This window comes from Ixodes scapularis, unplaced genomic scaffold, assembly GCF_016920785.2.
Source record: "Ixodes scapularis isolate PalLabHiFi unplaced genomic scaffold, ASM1692078v2 PGA_scaffold10__122_contigs__length_95168666, whole genome shotgun sequence".
Classification (NCBI taxonomy): domain Eukaryota; kingdom Metazoa; phylum Arthropoda; class Arachnida; order Ixodida; family Ixodidae; genus Ixodes; species Ixodes scapularis.
In genome coordinates this window covers 6,514,007-6,531,385 of record NW_024609836.1, presented here as the reverse complement: position 1 = coordinate 6,531,385, position 17,379 = coordinate 6,514,007, and positions in this window count along the sequence as shown.

The window sequence follows — 17,379 nt, the reverse complement described above, 5'->3', positions numbered from 1 at the left end:
TTTTCTGCCAAATATTTTACATAATTTTCCGAAATAGATTTCGTGAATTCTGACCTCCAGATGATGATTGAAAAGCTTTTTATGGAAATTCCAAAACGCAAGAAAATGGATTTTGAATCTGTAATTTGTCTTTAAGTAACGCCTTTGGCGCTGAGGGTAAAATAAATAAATAAATAAATAAATATGACGAGACAATTTTTTTCTATGTAGCAAATGTGATATACTCTCACGTCATTTTTGTAGAACTTTTCTGCCAAATATTTTACATAATTCTCCGAAATAGATTTGATGGATTATGTCTTCCAGATGATGATTGAAAAGGTTTTTATGGAAATTCAAAGACGCAAGAAAAAAGATTTTGAATCTGTAATTTGCTTCTAAGTTATCTTTGAACAAGCTATTTGCATTGATTACATAACTTTGAAACTTCGTTTTTCGCCATTTCTAACGTTTCGTGTGAAAGCCCCAAGGCTTTCACACGAAACGCGTGAAAGCCTTGGTGAAAGCACCATTGGCGCACTGAAATAACGCTGAAACAATTCAGTCTTCAAGGTCAATAATACACTTGTTATCAACAGTCCGAACGATGATCCCTGCGGAATACCAATTTTGGTTTACATATGTATTCTGATTTTCCATTTTTTTCACTTGATATGTTCTATAAAAATTGATATTAAAAGAGTAAGGAGGGTCCCATGAAAAAAATTTCATATCACTTTTCAAGCAGTTTTTGTCGTCAACTGTATAAAAGGCATTTGAGAAATCTAGGAGCTGAAATATGCTAAGTTTATTTTGATAAAGAACACTATTCCTAACATTACAACAATCTATAAGCAACGCGGTTGTACGTTTTTCTCTTCTGAAGCCGTACTGGGATGCATTAGTAAGCCAGGTTTATTACAAAATGAGGTTATAACGTTGCCCATATCTGCAGGGACTATACAACATAAAAGTGCCCCTTGCATATTCTTTTGCCAATCAAACTTTCTTAAAAAGTATCCCAACAAATCTGGTCAACAACGGCTGACTATTTCATCCAATATTTCTTAAGAATACCACAAAAATCGACTTCATTCATTGGGGCTACGTGTGGTTATTCTGCTCTTAGTGTTATTTATATCTAATAGTATTTTTGATGCCAACCGACATTCTGCCATAATTTAACTTTCGGTTTGGCCTCGGGGGTCTGCGACCTTCAATCCAGCCGTGTGTTCAGCTCTTCATCCGGCTGGAGTGCGCCGAAGCCGGATGTGCGCACCTGCACCGAGGTCACAGCCGAACACGATTGCAATAAGGCCTTACTGAATAAAGAGTTCAGTTGCAGAAAAAATAAATATCGCAAGGGGATATTGTTCAAACGAAGTATATGTCATACACGAGTCAAGGTTGGAGAAAAAAAAAAAGATAAATCTTTCCACCATCAACAACACAGTTCATCAGGCAGATAGTTTATGACTGTAGTAGAATTTTTTATTTTTATGGTTAAAAAAAAGCGATTGCACTTTTTTGCTTCATTTGTTTTTGTGTGGCATGATTGTAAAATGTATTACGTGAACCGCATCAGTAAACCAGCAATACGCATCAAATTAGCTTCAAGCTAGCCGATGAAGCCTATTAACGATGCACGAGTTTGAACTTTTGAAAATCTGCATCCCGGTCCACGTACTTACTACTCAGTCTATAACGAATCCTAAGTAGGGTATTTCTAATCTGGCTAGGCGGTTGTTCTTTATATCACCATGCTCGAAAAAAAAAAACGAACGGGTGGAGGCTGAAGTGGACAAGATACGGCTCGATTGTAATTAAAAACAATTATACTAGTAGAAAGACTAAGAGCTAAAGAAGTACCTAGAAAACACAGTAAACATAAGGTCGTCAAACTTGATATGCAGATGATACGAATGTTAAAATATGTTAGAATATATTAAAATTTCTAGAATACATACCAGAAAAAAATAAAGTCCGAAGAAATAGGTTTGCACCCAAAAATATTTATAGACAAATTACGTTTTATAAACTAATTGTTGTTTACTGCAGTTAGAAACACAATGTACAAAGTTTACTTGTGCAAAATTCACCTAAGCCCTGCGAAATACCCGAATGCGCAACCAATCGCGATCGCTCAAATCTCAAAGTTTATTATTGTTTCTTGTGAAACAAACAAAGATTGAGAACTAAAAATCTCGGGCCAATACGGTTTCCAGCGTCATTACAGTGAATAATTAGCCCAGTAGTTTTATTTAAAAGTTTCGAAACACCCCCTTTTGGAATAATTTGAGGTGCGATTGCCCATATTTGGAGGCAAATCAAAATGCCCAAATCAACACAAGCTTATAATTTTAAATGCATCCAACCAACTTTTCTCTTCATCGTTCACGTACCTCCCCGTCTGGCCAAAGTTCTAACTTTCACAGGACACCCGCTGTGACAGCGGAGGAGCTGTTTTGTTTATTTTACTTTGGAGACAACTGCCAAGGGGGTTGTACAAAAGGCGAATAAAATCACCTGACTAGGTCCCAACCCCTGTAACAGCACTCAACAGCAGGGCGTACAATAGGAAAATTAAAACAAATATAAAACTACCTCGCACGACAAACTAAGAATTTTTTTCTCCACAAAGGAAAACATTCTACGACACAACTGATTAGGCATATGCACAGAAAACATACGAGTCGTCCCTCAAATATTTTTTTAAATAAAATTGGAAGGAATTTTTTGGACCGCTCATGTACTCGAGGGTGTTTGTTTAAAATTTCTGCCATCTAATAGGATAATTTGGGTACCGCAAGCAGTTCCAATTTTAGGCTTTTGAAACTGCTTACGTCTTAAATTGTAATTACTTTGCTTAGCTAAATATCCGTATTCACCAGTCGTGACCAACTAGCGCTGTTTTAAAGTTAGTATCGCGACTAAGTAGTCGCGAACTAAGAGGAAAGATCAGCGACTAAGGATCGACTAGTTTTGCCGTATCCACGAGCGCGAGGCGAGCGGGTGACTATCTAGTCAGAGCTAAGAAGCGGCAGTGACATAGAAATAGAGTTCACGCACACGCGTACTTAAACGCCGCTGGGAAAATGGGTATTTTATCGTATAAAAACTAATATTTAAATGTTTATCAGGAAGAAAAAGTTACAACGAGAGAGTATTTGTCGGAGACAGAGTTTTACAAAGAAAAAATAAAAGAAACGCAAGGAAGAAACACGGCAGCCGCATTCCCAGCGACATAAACAAATATGGAAGCGACCGTAAATGCGTTCTTTCTCGTCGTACAGCGTCTTGCTGAGATCTTTTTAGCGGCGTCTCTGACAGTTGAAGATGGCCATTACACAATATTTGCTCCTCCAATTTTTTCAACATTTATCCCCCAGCGTTTCGAGACAGTAAGTGCTTAGTTAGCGCTGGCGGTCCGCGGTGATACGAGTTGGCCATGGCGCTGAGCCACTAGTCACCCGCTAAACACCGGCTAAACTAGCCTTATCCCATGACTAAGATCTGTTAGTCGACTTTTTAGTCGCGCGGGGCGACTAGGCCCTAAACACGACCGGTGAATACCAAGCGCTCACTGAGCGGCGACTATCGCTCTCCACGTGATCGTTTTAGTCGACGACGTCGCTAGTCGGCGGTTAAACAGGCCCTACTCGCGTCTGGTGAATACGGGTGGATAGGATTAGCGTTAATTTCAGTATGAATCAAGATAAGTAATCTATTGTTAGCTTTTTTTATGTTTATTAAACCTAGGAGTGATAAAATGTAACCCTGGTCGATTTTCAAGAAACCAAACAGCGCGCGTTTGCAATGTAAGTAAGCGTTTAACATTATATTTTGTGGTCGTTCCCCATACCAATAGACAATAATGCAGCCTGGAGTGAATCATAGGTGTATATAGTTGTATTAATCAATTTGAGAGAAGACATTTTAAGTTAAAAATTAAACCAATTGGTCTAGAAATTTATCTTAGGAGTTCATTCACTTAAGCAGTCCAATATAAATTTCCGAAAAAACTGATATCAAGAAATTTAAGGTGTTCAATATTGGAGTTTTGAACATATACATTAATTGCACTAGCAATAGCTTTATTTTGCGCTCTAAAAATTACATATATCATAAAAGCAAAACTCTAACAAAAAAATAATACGGAGCCTGACGTTTCAAGGCCATCTCGGCCCCTTGTTCACGGGTGACAGCTTTCGTTCTTGTCTTCGTCTTGCAAACTGCACAGTCACGCGTTAACAAGTGCCGAACTGGCCTTGAAACGTCGGGCTCCGTATTATTTTTTTTGTTAGAGTTTTTCTTTTATTGATTGTCATTCCTAATTAGGTGCATGTCCACCGAAAGGTTTACGTTGAAATTATATATTTGTCTTGGACGTATTTAGTTCGACCCAGAATTGAAGTGTGTTCACCCAAGTATTTTCCTCTCTTCTTCTGTCTGGGCATCCAAGCGATTTCCGTTGATAAAACATTCGTTTCATCTGGATATCAAGTTTGGCGGCCTTATGTTTATTGTGTTCTTTAAGCACTTCTTCAGTTTTTTTCGTTTTTCTTCTAGTATAAATATTTTAAATTACAGTCGCGCCGTATCTTGTCCACTTCAGGCTCCGCCAGTTCGTTTTCTTGGCGTATGGTGATATAAAGAACAACCTCCTAGCCAGATTAGAAATACCCTACTTGAATTTGTTACAGACTGAGTAGCAATTATGTGGACCGGGATCCAGATTTTCAAAAGTTCGAACTCGTGCATCGTTAATAGGCTTCATCGGCTAGCTTGAAGCTAATTTGATGCGTATTGCTGGTCTACTGATGTGGTTCACGTAATACATTCTACAATCATACCACACAAAACAAATGAAGCAACATAGTGCAATCGTTCTTTTTTAAACATAAAAATGAAAAATTCTACTACAATCATAAACTATCTGCCTGATGAACTGTGCTGGTGATGTTGGAAAGATTTATCTTTTTTTTTTCAACGTTGACTCGTGTATGACATATGTTTCGTTTGAACAATATCCCCGTGCGATATCTATTTTTTCTGCAAGTGCACTCCCCCTGTTTATTTATTAAGACTTTATTGCAATCGTGTTCGGCTGTGACCTCGGTGCAGGTGCGCACATCCGGCTTCGGAGCACTCCAGCCGGATGAAGAGCTGAACACACGGCTGGATTAAAAGTCGCAGACCCCCGAGGCCAAACCGAAAGTTAAATTATAGCAGAATGTCGGTCGGTATCAAAAATACTATTAGAGATAAGTAACACTAAGAGCAGAATACCCATACGTAGCCCCAATGAATGGAGACGATTTTTGTGGTACTCTTTATAAATATTTGATGAAATAGTCAGTTGGTGCTGACCAGATTCGTTGTGATACTTTTTATGAAAGTTTGATTGGCAAAAGAATATGCAAGGGGCACTTTTATGTTATATAGTTTCTGCAGATATGGGCAACGTTATAACCGCATTTTTTTTAATAAACCTGACCTACTAATGAATCCCAGTACGGGTTCAGAAGAGAAAAAAACATACAATGGTTTTGCTTGAAGATTGTTGTAATGTTACGAATAATGTTTTTGATCAAAATAAAGTTAGCTTATTTCAGCTTCTAGATTCTTCAAATGCCTTTTATAAAGTTGACGACTAAAATTGCTTGAAAAGTGATATGCAATTTTTTTTTCAGGGGACCCTCCTTACTCTTTTAGTATCAATTATTATCGAACATATAAAGTAAAAATAATGGAGAATTAGAATAAATATGTAAACCAAAATTTGTATTTCGCAGGGATCATTGTTCGGATTGTTAATAACAAGTTTATTATTGACTTTGAAAGACTGAATTTTTTCAGCGTTATTTCAGTGTGCCAATGGCGCTGCATGCCTTGGGGCTTTCACACAAAACCTTAGAAATGACAAAAAACAAAGTTCCAATGTTATGTAATCAATGAAAATAGCTTGTTGAAAGATAACTTTAAAACAAATCACAGATTCAAATACCATTTTTTTGCGTTTTTGAATTTCCATAAAAACTTTTCAATCGTCATCTGACAGCTTGAATTCACCAAATCTATGTCGGAAAATTATGTAAAATATTTGGTAGAAACGTTCGACAAAAATGACGTGAGAGTATATCGCATTTGCTACATAGAAAAAAAGTTTCCCGTCATATAATATTGATCGAACTTAAACTGAAGCCAGCGCTGCTGAAGAGCAAAAACCTTTTATCAATCGTTGCAGAATCTGTAGTTGGATATGGCACAACAATTTATGTATCTTGCTCGAACAATAAAATGCAAGCGGTACACAATCTAGTATTTAGAATCTTAACATACAGTATCATATTGCACCCGACTTTAAACGATGAAAAACGCAGTAAAGCGGAAGCATTTGGTATGATTCCATTGAATATTTTATTTAAATACGTTGGTTTTTAAAGATATTACTTCTTCCAAACTGAAGTTAAAAAACATTTTAAAACAAAACTCCTTGGGACACAAATAAGTTTTATTTACCAAAAACACACAAAGTAAGGGAACAGGCTAAACCTTGTTAATGCCTCACGAATTTAATGACGTACGAGATAATTTATTTGAATCCTGTAACCAATGACTAAGTTATAAACAAATTAAAACTGGTGCCTGAAAATTATTTTACTTTTTTCTGTTGAGATTGCATGCGTACAGAAAATCCGTGTGTGTAAGCTTGTTCATACAGACTTTACGGTGAGTGAATAGGTTAAAAAACCCAGCTCTGTACCTCAAGCTTTTTTTGCGTGTTATTTTCTTAGTTTTTTGTGTAATCCTTGTTTTGCTTCCAAAAGCTGCCTTGGGGTCGTGAATTGTTTTGCTCATAATGCGTTCCTATAATCGACTAGTTTTTAATACTGACGATCAACTATTCGAGTCTCAGTTATAGTGATTACGTATAATGAGTGCCTTATATTGCTGTTTTTTATTGTTGTTCCCTTCTCAGTTCAATTGTGGCTTTTGTTAACAACAAAAAGCTTTTGCGTCTTTTAAATCTTAGAGTTTGGGGAGCAGAAGGACAGTACAACACAAAAAACCTATTTGAAGAGTCGTGTTGTCTTGTCTTTCTGTTCTCCGCTCTCTAGAGCTAAAAGCTGTGCAACGATTTAAACGTTCAAAGATTTTGCATGTTCTCCTTTTGACACTGTTTATCTTGTCACAAAGGACAGAAAACACATCTCCTTCTTTCGAAATGTTGCGACTCCGCCGCGTAATCGCGAGGCAAAAATTATAATATTTCCCGACCTGGAGCCGCGAGCGGCGGCCTTGAGAACCACGCGGCATGACGTCAATGGGGGCTTTATAAAAGGTAGGAAATTCTGCAAATATCTGCCCGATAAAAGCTAATTTTTCTATAAATCTTGTCGTTCCAATATAAATATAAATGCGACAAAAACCTCGTATCATCGACAAAACTTTTATTATACGGAGTTTCGGTGGCGCCATCTATCGGAGGTCAACAAAACCATGAGCTCTATCTACTGCCAAGAACAGCCACCAGACACCGGAGGGGCAGAGCCGGACGGAGATGGCCAGACCAGGAGGAGACTTTCCTCTTTCTCCGTGTTCATCGCTCTGTACAAGTATCTGGTCACGTGGTCGCGAGGGGGCGAGTTCTTGCTGCTCACTGATGGCTCTAGAGAGAGAGCTTCACCAGAACCCCACGCGACCCCATTGACGTCACAGCGCACGTCACTCGGAAGACTGTAATGGAGGTTAGATGTGCCGGAAACCTCAATCTTTAAACATTTTTAAAATAAAATGTAGGAGATTCAGGCAAAAGCAATTTTTTGTTCTTTAGTTCGGAAAGGTCGAGACGCCAACTCCTAAATTATTTAACCAAAGCACTAAAATTGTTGCACAGCTCCTTCAAGAAAGTCAGTTTTTAACCAGCTATCCTGCACGCTCGCAAGTTAACTTGATTAAGAGCATGTTTCTCCTGGCTGTGGGACACGTCATAGAATCCCTGAAGGCGGTGAAAGCTTGATAACTTGTAAAAAGAATAGAAAAACAAATAATAATAATTATAATAATCAATCAATGAATCAGTATTTATTACAGTGTCCAGGAAGAAACTCACGGCTTGGTGCCGCCACACTTCAAACTACAAACTAATTTAAAAACAAAAATTCTTAGGACCCAACAAATGCAGAGGGGTAACAAAGTTAGAAATTCTGCTGGTGAGAATCACGTGTTCAAGGGAAATTTGAAGCGTGCAAAGTAAATGCCAATTTGCGAGACATCTGCAAAGCACACATATTGTAAAACAATAAATTTGGCACAGTCGGACATTCAGCACTTTTAAGTTCTCCAGCATGAATAGGTTTACAATAAATTTATTGAGAGCCCTAGAGCACGAGTTAAATATACCAAGTGCTTCCGACTGATGATTGTAACATTCAGGCAACCTGAGGATTCGGACTAGTTGATTAAAAGCTCGAGAAATATAAAATGATGATTGAGGACGTGTAGCTACACGTGTAACCATAAAACTCACTCGCGACAACAGGTCTACTGAATCAATTAGTTTGTGCATTACCTCAAATAAAGAGCACAAATCTGCTCTCTCCAGATGCCGGTGCAGGCTAATGAATTTAAAATGTTTAGTGCATCTTGGTAATTTTTACGGTGTACATCCTACTTAAGATAGCGATGCTTCATAATATGAAAAAGAAACTTCTTTTGAACTCGCTCCAGTTGTGACCCCGCTAGAGAACAGTAAAATGGTAGAAACGCAGAGGGATTTTATAAACTCTTTCGTTACACGACATGCAGCACCCAAAGTGCGGAGAGACGATTGAGCGCCTTGGGTAGATGGCTATCCAATTTCAGGCTTGAGTCAAACATGACACCGACATTGTTTATTTCATCGACACAAGACAGGAGTTAGCCGTGGATGTTATGTAAACAAGAGGTATAATGCGTCTTAAGTTAAAAAGTCATGATTTTGGTTTAAGAACGGTTTAAACAAAAATCATTTTCTGAGCACCACCCGAAGAAGGAACATGGGCCTTCCGGAAGCCTAGTGCAATCTTCGGGCGTAAATATTTCCCTGTGAAGTTTTATATCGTCAGCGTACCGAAGAAACATAGTATCTGAAATAACACGGGAGACATCATTTACAAAAATTGTAAACAAAAGGGGACCTCAAACAAATCCATGATGAACACAAGAGCGTGACTTGTACAACGCTGATGACACACTTTGAGAGGGACGCATGAATTTCTGTTGCACAAATAGCTCTTCAGCCACTCAAATAATGAATCGCACACACCGTAGGTTGAACCTTAGAAAAAAGAACTCTGTGATTAACAACATCGCAAGCCTTAGTCAGGTCAAGGTATTTAACGTCGAGCTGACCCCTGCAACAAACCACACGACATAAAAGGTCAACATAAAAGTTTCAAGATTAGTGGTTGCTGATCTTCCAGAGATAAAGCCGTGTTGATTATGAATTATTACGTTCCAAGAATTAAAATAAAGGAATTTCTGCACGACCATTTCGAAAATATTTGAAAATAAAGAAGGGAAATAGGCTGGTAGTAAAGGACATCCCCTTATTTTCCGACTTCACGACTGCAAACACCACGGCTGTTTTTATGTTATGGGAAATATTACAGACATTAAAGAGTCGTTAAATATTGTGGATAATATGGGTGTAACTAGTTCATGATCAGGTCTAAAAACTGCGTTGGGAATTTTGTCATGACCAGACAAAAATGTGCCTTGTATTTTCTTTATGCAAATCTCGGTACATTCTTCGTCGATATGGTGAACAGAAAAGAGCATACAAAGACAAGGACAGAGAAAAGGAACATGCAGGAAACACAATCGCGGACTCGCAACTGAATTTACACACAGTAAGAAGAAGAGGACGTGCTGAAAATCACGCAGGGCACGCGGTGCGTGTCACACGCGACACACCACATTTAAAGGGGCGGTGCAATGATATTCAATTGGAATGTTTTTCACTTTACACAAGCTTACTGGCACTAGTGGGACTCAATGATACTCGCACGAAACGCCACTGACCAAGAAACTCCTTTGTTGCGCTGTAATTTCGAGGACAAAACCGAGCGTTTCCATTCAATCTCTCCTTCGCAAAACCTGATGACGTAGCTGGGCGGTAGCAGTACCGCCCAGTGACGATATTTGAATGCGGCTCGTTGATTGGACCCGAGCATTGCGTGGGCACTCGATTTGGGCTCGTGATAATCTATAGCTCGAGGAGCATTCGGGTAGTGTCCTGTGTCCAATCGCTGCAATGATGACAACAGCCGAACCATAACAATGTCTGGAACTCAGCGCGTGTCCTGCGTCTTGCCAACCCCAGTGCGTGGCTATGATCAACATTGGCGGCATATAATCGGCTCCAGATCACGTGGCCGCTTGTTCTGGCTGCGAGTTGAGCGGGTGAACTCTGGTCGTTTTTCTTTATTTTTTTCTGCGACTTTGATTGCGTGTGGTGAAAAACGAACGGGTATTTCACAGATCATTAACGTCAGGGATCCGTTCTAAGCGGTATTTGCGCAAAGTACAAAAATCGTTGCATCGCCCCTTTAAGTACGTCTTTTCCCCGTAGTCCGAACTAAAAACAAGAGAGGAAAACAGAGAGACAGGCTGGAGTGTTGCCTACAACGGGCGTTTTTTTTCTTAGTGAGAGAAAGAGGGAGAAGTACTCACTTTCATGATATCCACTATTCATCATCTGAGTTTCGCAGCCTACATCTCCAGAAGCTATCTTACTTTTTCCAAGTGCCTTAATCATCCCCTCATGTTCAGCGTCCCTATTTCAGAACTAACGAATTTTCAAAATATGCTTTCTCTTGCCATTGGCAACTGGAACTCACTGCCCACGCACATTCTTCACAAAACGGTAAAAAAAATTAAGAACAAATTACATGGAATCTGTTAAATATTTTTCTGAAGTGCGTTCATTGTTATTTTATGATTTTTTTATTTTCTTTTTATTGCTGTGTAATTCATTGTAGATTCCGCTCTCCCCCCTTTCATGTAAAGTGCTATCGTAAGCACTCTTTGAGTTAATAAAACTGAACTGAACTGAAGGAAAATGGAGTGACGTAAAAGATTGAGAAATATTGATAAAAAAGTAAGGGAAGGAAAAGAGGCGGTTAGGTCTAAGCTTGATGACTGGATTACATATCTCTGTCGCCCTCACTTACACTAACAAAAGCGACTGCAAAATCCAGGGCAACGAGACAGCCGTGGTTCATTTTCTGAATTGCGAACGCTTTTTTTTTTGGTGTCTATGCTGCAGCAAAGTGGATAGTTGGACTAGTTGGTTCATAGTTCTGAAATGTAAAGCGCATAAAACAGACAAGAACTAAGACGAAGAGAAGAGACACCGAGACAGTATGACCTAGCGCTGAAGGCTTCACTTGCGGGCCATCAAGCAGTGCTTGTTCGGGACTGCCAATGCACCCATTGCTCAACAGCGCAAAAGTCTTAAAGCGTTTTAGGGGGGGAAAAAGGGAAGAAAATCTAGGAGGCGCACATCATTATCAAAAGAGGAAATGTATGCATCAGTCTTTCGTCTGACTTCGGCGGCGTGTTTGAGGCGGCCCAAGTGACAGAATGATAAGAATTCAGACATTGTCACCGGGAAAAATGTTCTCCGATTAGAACATGAACCACGGTTTTCCCGCTGTACTGGAGGTCGCTCTCGTTTTGTAGAGTGCGCGCGCGGCCGACGCATATGTGTAATCCAGCCGTTAAGCTTAGACCTATAACCACCTTTCCCCTCATTTTTTTTTTCATGGGCATTTATTTATCGCTAACGCCTCTTCTGTTACTGGATTTTCAAGTCTTTATATTTGTGTGTCTTCTTCACTTAACCGTCAGTATTTCAATTTGTTTCTCTCACTTGGTCACTCCGACTCAGGGAAAAACAAAACATAACGACACCCGAGCATAAAACTCCGAGACACATTTTAAGAAACGACCCGAAGTGCCAAATGGCTACCCGAACTGAAGAAGGTATGGGACCGGGCCTGAAACTTATTCGTAAGACAGCGAGTAAATTGTGGGGCTGGGACGGGGGGGGGGGGGGGGGGGGGGGGGGGAAGAGGGGGGTGGACAAAAAAACAATCTGGATTACAGCAGAAGCCCTCCTTACATCCAGAGCGCTCTATTATTGCAACTGAGTGAACCGAGGATCAGTAGCAGCCAATCGAAAAATCGAACAATCAAACAGTGAGTGTGGTAACAGAACTACCAAGATACCGATTCCTCGACAAACTAGAAATATACGCTAGAATGAAGAAGATAGAGGAGAAAGCAGAGTCACAACATAATGCACACCTCCAACGCTCGAAATAACTGAACACGGCCGAAGACAACTGGAAACCCTAGTCTACGGCACGGAAGGTAGTCCCCTGATTGAGGAGGCTTCTCCATCATGGCAAGACATAGACATAACTGATGACAATCCAACATTCAAGGGACAAGAAGCCAAACAGACAAAATTCGCAGCCAAGAAACACGTCCAATGGCTGGCGGAGAACAACAAATGTTAGAACTTATGATACACGGATGCCGCGAGGGACGACGGGTCTGCCGCAGCAGCCTTTGTTGACCTCGCGAGGGAGATTTCTTGGTCAGAAAAGCTTCCGACGCAGACCTCGGTTAAAAAGGCTGATCTGGGCCCGTTTGCTCGAAGCGCTAACCGCGGCTAAAGTTAGCCGCAGTACCTAGGAGAGGGATTTTGAGATCACGTGACTGGCTCGGTAGGGATGCAGGGAAACATGGCGGTGCCCCAGTGAGTGAGCGCCGGTCGCTTTGGAACTAATATGTCGTTGTAGCTGCAATATCGAGCGCGTTAGTCAGCAACGAATAATGCAGGAGGCTTTCGCTTTGCCTTACCTCACTCAAACCGCAAAGCATGGGCAATGACATCGCCGCATTTTTTAGATAGTGTTTCGATTCTGGGCATTCCTAACCCTAAATTAACGCGATAATTGTCGTCATGGCGACGTCTTTGGAAAGCGGATTGTTGATAGCACACAAAAGCAGACAGCGTCCCGACAGACTTTTTTCTAAATTATCCAAGCATCGCGAGGAGAACGCTGGAAGTGTAATTCTACGGTTCACGCGCGCTGGCCTTCCTCTTATAAAAGATTTGAAGTAGAAAATCATAATAAGGCTTTAACGAACGCGCGTGCAAGGCAAAATTTGTTTTATACTTTTTGCTTTAGAACGGTTACTACTGCAGACGCCAGCACGTGCGACGCGTGCAACTACAGTCGTAGCATGCACCTCGGTGCTTGGATAGTTTAGAAAAAAGGTCTGTTGGGACACCGTCTGCTTTTGTGGGCTATCAACAATCCGCTTTCCAAAGACGTTGCTATGCCGATAATTATCGCGTTCATTTAGGCTTAGGAGTGCCCAGAATCGAAACATTATCTAAAAAATGCGGTGATGTCATTGCCCATGCTTTGCGGTTTAAGTGAGGTAAGACAAAGCGAAAGCCTTCTGCACCATTCGTTGCTGACTAACGCGCTCGATATTGCAACCACAACGACATATAAGTTCCAAAGCGACCGGCGCTCACTCACTGGGGCACCGCCATGTTTCCCCGCATCCCTACCGAGCCAGTCACGGGATCTCAAAATCCCTCTCCTAGGTACTGCGGCTAACTTTAGCCGCGGTTAGTGCTTCGAGCAAACGGGCCCTGACGGGTCCTTGAGGTTGGCGAGGCAACAAAGAGCGTGGTGGTCCGTGACAACGCGATCCCCTACAGGGACGGTCGGAACTTGGTTAACGCCCAGATGACAGCGAGACATTCCTTGTCGGTCGTTGAGTAATTTGTTTCCGCCTTGGATAGTGCCCGACTTGCGTAAGCGATCACCCTCTCTGCTCTGTCTTGTCTTTGGACGAGTACCGCGCCGAGTCCGGCGTTGCTGGCGTCCATGTGATCTTCCGTGTCCGCTGCTGGATCGAAGTGTCCGAAGATAGGGGGCGACTGGAGTCTTTCCTTCAGTTCTTCAAACGCTTCTTCTTGCTCCTCAGCCCACTGAAAGTTCACGTCGTCCTTCGTCAGTTGCGTGAGTGGTCTAGAAATCTTGGTGAAATCGCGAACGAAACGCCTGTAGTAGACGCACAGTCCAAGAAATGCGAGAGGCACTGGGATCGGTACCCAGCACCTCCACCAAAATGTCGCGGCTAAACGGGCGAGTAAACAAAGAATAACTGGCGAAACTGAAACGTTTAATGCGGGAGAGGGGGGGGGGGGGGGGGCGAACTTGTGCCCAAAAATGAAAAGGAAACGAAAGATAACAGCAGAGCGCGGCGGGCGTCGAAGTCGGCGAAAGAGCAGAGTCGAACGCTGGTGCGAAAAACTGACTCGACAAGGTCGCGGGCGGCCTCTTATCTAGAGTAAGTCACTATCTCGAAGATTCGGCGGGGAAGGTTCGAGCGTAGCGCGCTCGGGGCGAGAATGAACATGTACTGTCGGGGACGAAAGTCTCCATAACACGCGAGCTGCGACTGAAACGCATTGCTCTGCCATCTGCCGGCGGGTCGTTTGGTTTCGAGATCACAGAAAAGCGCATGCGCGTCCTACTGTGCATGCCAACATGTGCGCTTTCCCGCTCTTTTGCAGCGCGGCGCCTAATTCGGAATCGAGCGCGTGGTACCGCCTCGGAGATAGCGCTTACTGACTTGGCTCCTATAAAGCAAGAAGTCACGGCAGCTCAACTGAGCGATACGCTCAGCTGGTTATAAAGCAAGGTGCGCTGACACGGCGAATTGCGGCGCAATGCCCCAGGCGGTATCTCGAGTTTCGGAATGTGTAGCAGACGCTCGTCAACCGCCAGCGCAATGTCCGAGGCGGTACCACGCGCCCGATTCCGAGTTAGGCGCTGTGCCGCAGAAGAGCGGGAAAACACACATGTTTGCTGGCAGAGTAGGACGCGCATGCGCTTTTGCGTGATCTCGAAACCAGGCGACCCGCCGGCAGATGGCAGAGCTATGCGCTTCAGCCGCAGCTCGCACGTCCTGGAGTCTTTTGTCCCCGACTGTACTTTCTAGAAAAACTAAAGCAGGGATAAACGATGGAAGTTGTGTCCGCAGCAAGAATAAACGAAAACCTTTTACAAGTCCGTGACCCTGCGCGCGGCAATATTCAACCTATTTTTTAACACGACGGGTATATTTCGAATTTCGTTGAAGTATCCCCTTTAACGCATAATCCTTTACAACGATTATCATCAAACTTAAAATGCCAAGTCACTCACTGGCTGTGGATGGCAGCCCGAGGTACAATATCGTCCTGCGTAAAGTTAATGCTCAGGACGTGTTCCGAGCATGTGCTGTGAGGAAAACGGCAGCTCACAGAGGGCTATTGTTGGGCAGGAGTAAACTTGTAAATTTCAGCATAACTTGGCAAACTGCAGGGGCTGCAGCTCCAGAGAGCTGCTCAGAGTATTGAAGCAAAGGATTGTGCCGAGACACCATACTCGTGCACGTCCTTTGTGACATGATTCTCTCCGTCCTGTATCTCTCCAAGTGATGCATGAGGGCTGCAGTTCGTGACATTATTAATGTCACCCTGGATCAGGGTACATCAATATATGGGAGAACTGAGCCCAAACGTGTGGCAACCTTAATCCAGACGTGACAGTAACACTTGTCATAATCTTACCACATATGTTGGTGGTACAACAGACTGGAGTGCCTGACCCCACAACTTCTTTTCATTGGCAGCTGGTAGAGTCGCCATGTAGACATTTGTATAAGATTTAAAACAAGTAGATCTGGCACACTCAAACCAACCGTCAGCTGTGATTATTGTGTACTCAAGCACTGTTCGCTGACAGTGGAAAATTTTGGGATATCGAGTGATCTCACTTTGAGGAAAATAAGTGATCTCAACTTTAGGGAAAGACTAGCATAACTCTCTTGATAGTGATGTAAATATATCTTTGTAATTTTCTGGTACAAATAGTTTCAAACTGAGTTTTACTGCATTTACCCTAATAAATGGTTTCATTGGCACTTTTTCAGCAGTGCAGAAATGGCTAAATATGTGAAAGTGGTATCCTTGTGCTGTGTTCTGTTCTCTACAGGACAAGTTCTGACTCGTGCACCAAATATTGTCGTTTTTCGTCATGAGGTTGGTCTCTCTGTAAGGGCACGCAGCAGTAGTGTTATGCAACTCACATGTCCGCTTTGAGGTGGAAAACCCATATATTCTCTTATGACAATCCGAACTGTTCCCATGTGCTCATCAATGTTTTTTGGGAGCATGCCAAGAACTTGTGTCTTTTGATATGCCTTGTGTCTGTGCTCAGTTTCATATCTATCATCAGTGACGGCAAAACATCCCTATCATCAGTTTCATAGCTATCATCATGTGGAAGTACTTATAATGTGACGAGAAGAACAGAAAAAGAATGCCCCTTCAGTGCGTGCTCATTCTCTTCTGCTGTGCTTTGGCTGCTTGTGCATCCTCGTGCTGTCAGGGCGAGCTCTAACTCGGCGCAGAGCTTCCACTGTACTATTGCCTACATTGTCACAGGCTACAGAGTGCAACGATATCAACATTGTAGACGTAATTCATTTAGCACGAGTGAGGTGATCCACGAAGCCACGTGCTTATACCTACAACTTTAATATTGTAGTATACAAAGTATGAACTGAAGCCTAGCATACACAGCATGGCCTATAAAGTGTTACATACTTTTCGGTGTCACCGATGATGACGTTAATTCCACAGAGAGTCGGGGAATCGTTCCGGATCACATTGAAAACAGTCTCGACAAGTGGTGTCAGCTGATGGGGGTTGGGACCAGCACCTATGAATTGAAGTACACTTATTTTATTTACTAGGATGTTAGCACAATTAAAGGTGTGGGGGGGGGGGGGGCAGGTGTTCATTATTCAACATAGTATCAATGTGCACGTGAACAGAAACCGAGTAAACATGTAATTGGCAATATTGATCAGATTCTTTTCTTACCTTCTGTTTTCCTTTTCATCCTCAGGTTCCTATACCCGGTCTCAGGTAATATGTGACGTTGGGCAATCTATTTCTTCTTTTCTTCTTTATTTGACAGCAAACTCACTGGCGCCAGCTCTCGGCTAGCCCTGGCCCACTACGTGCCTGAATCGGTGGCGTCGGAAGTGTTTGAAATCTAGAGGGGCGACAGGGGCCACCGAGCTTAACCCTGCCCCCTTTTGCAGCATTGTTTACCACAGCTGTCTGAAATTTCAAGGGAGGGGGGGGCGGGAGGCGTCTGTAGCCCCCTGCCCTTGTTTCCACGCTACTTGCCTACATATATTTTTCTTCTGTGTTTATTTGAACAATAGTGTTTACATTGTTTACAGTGGCAAAGACAACGTTTT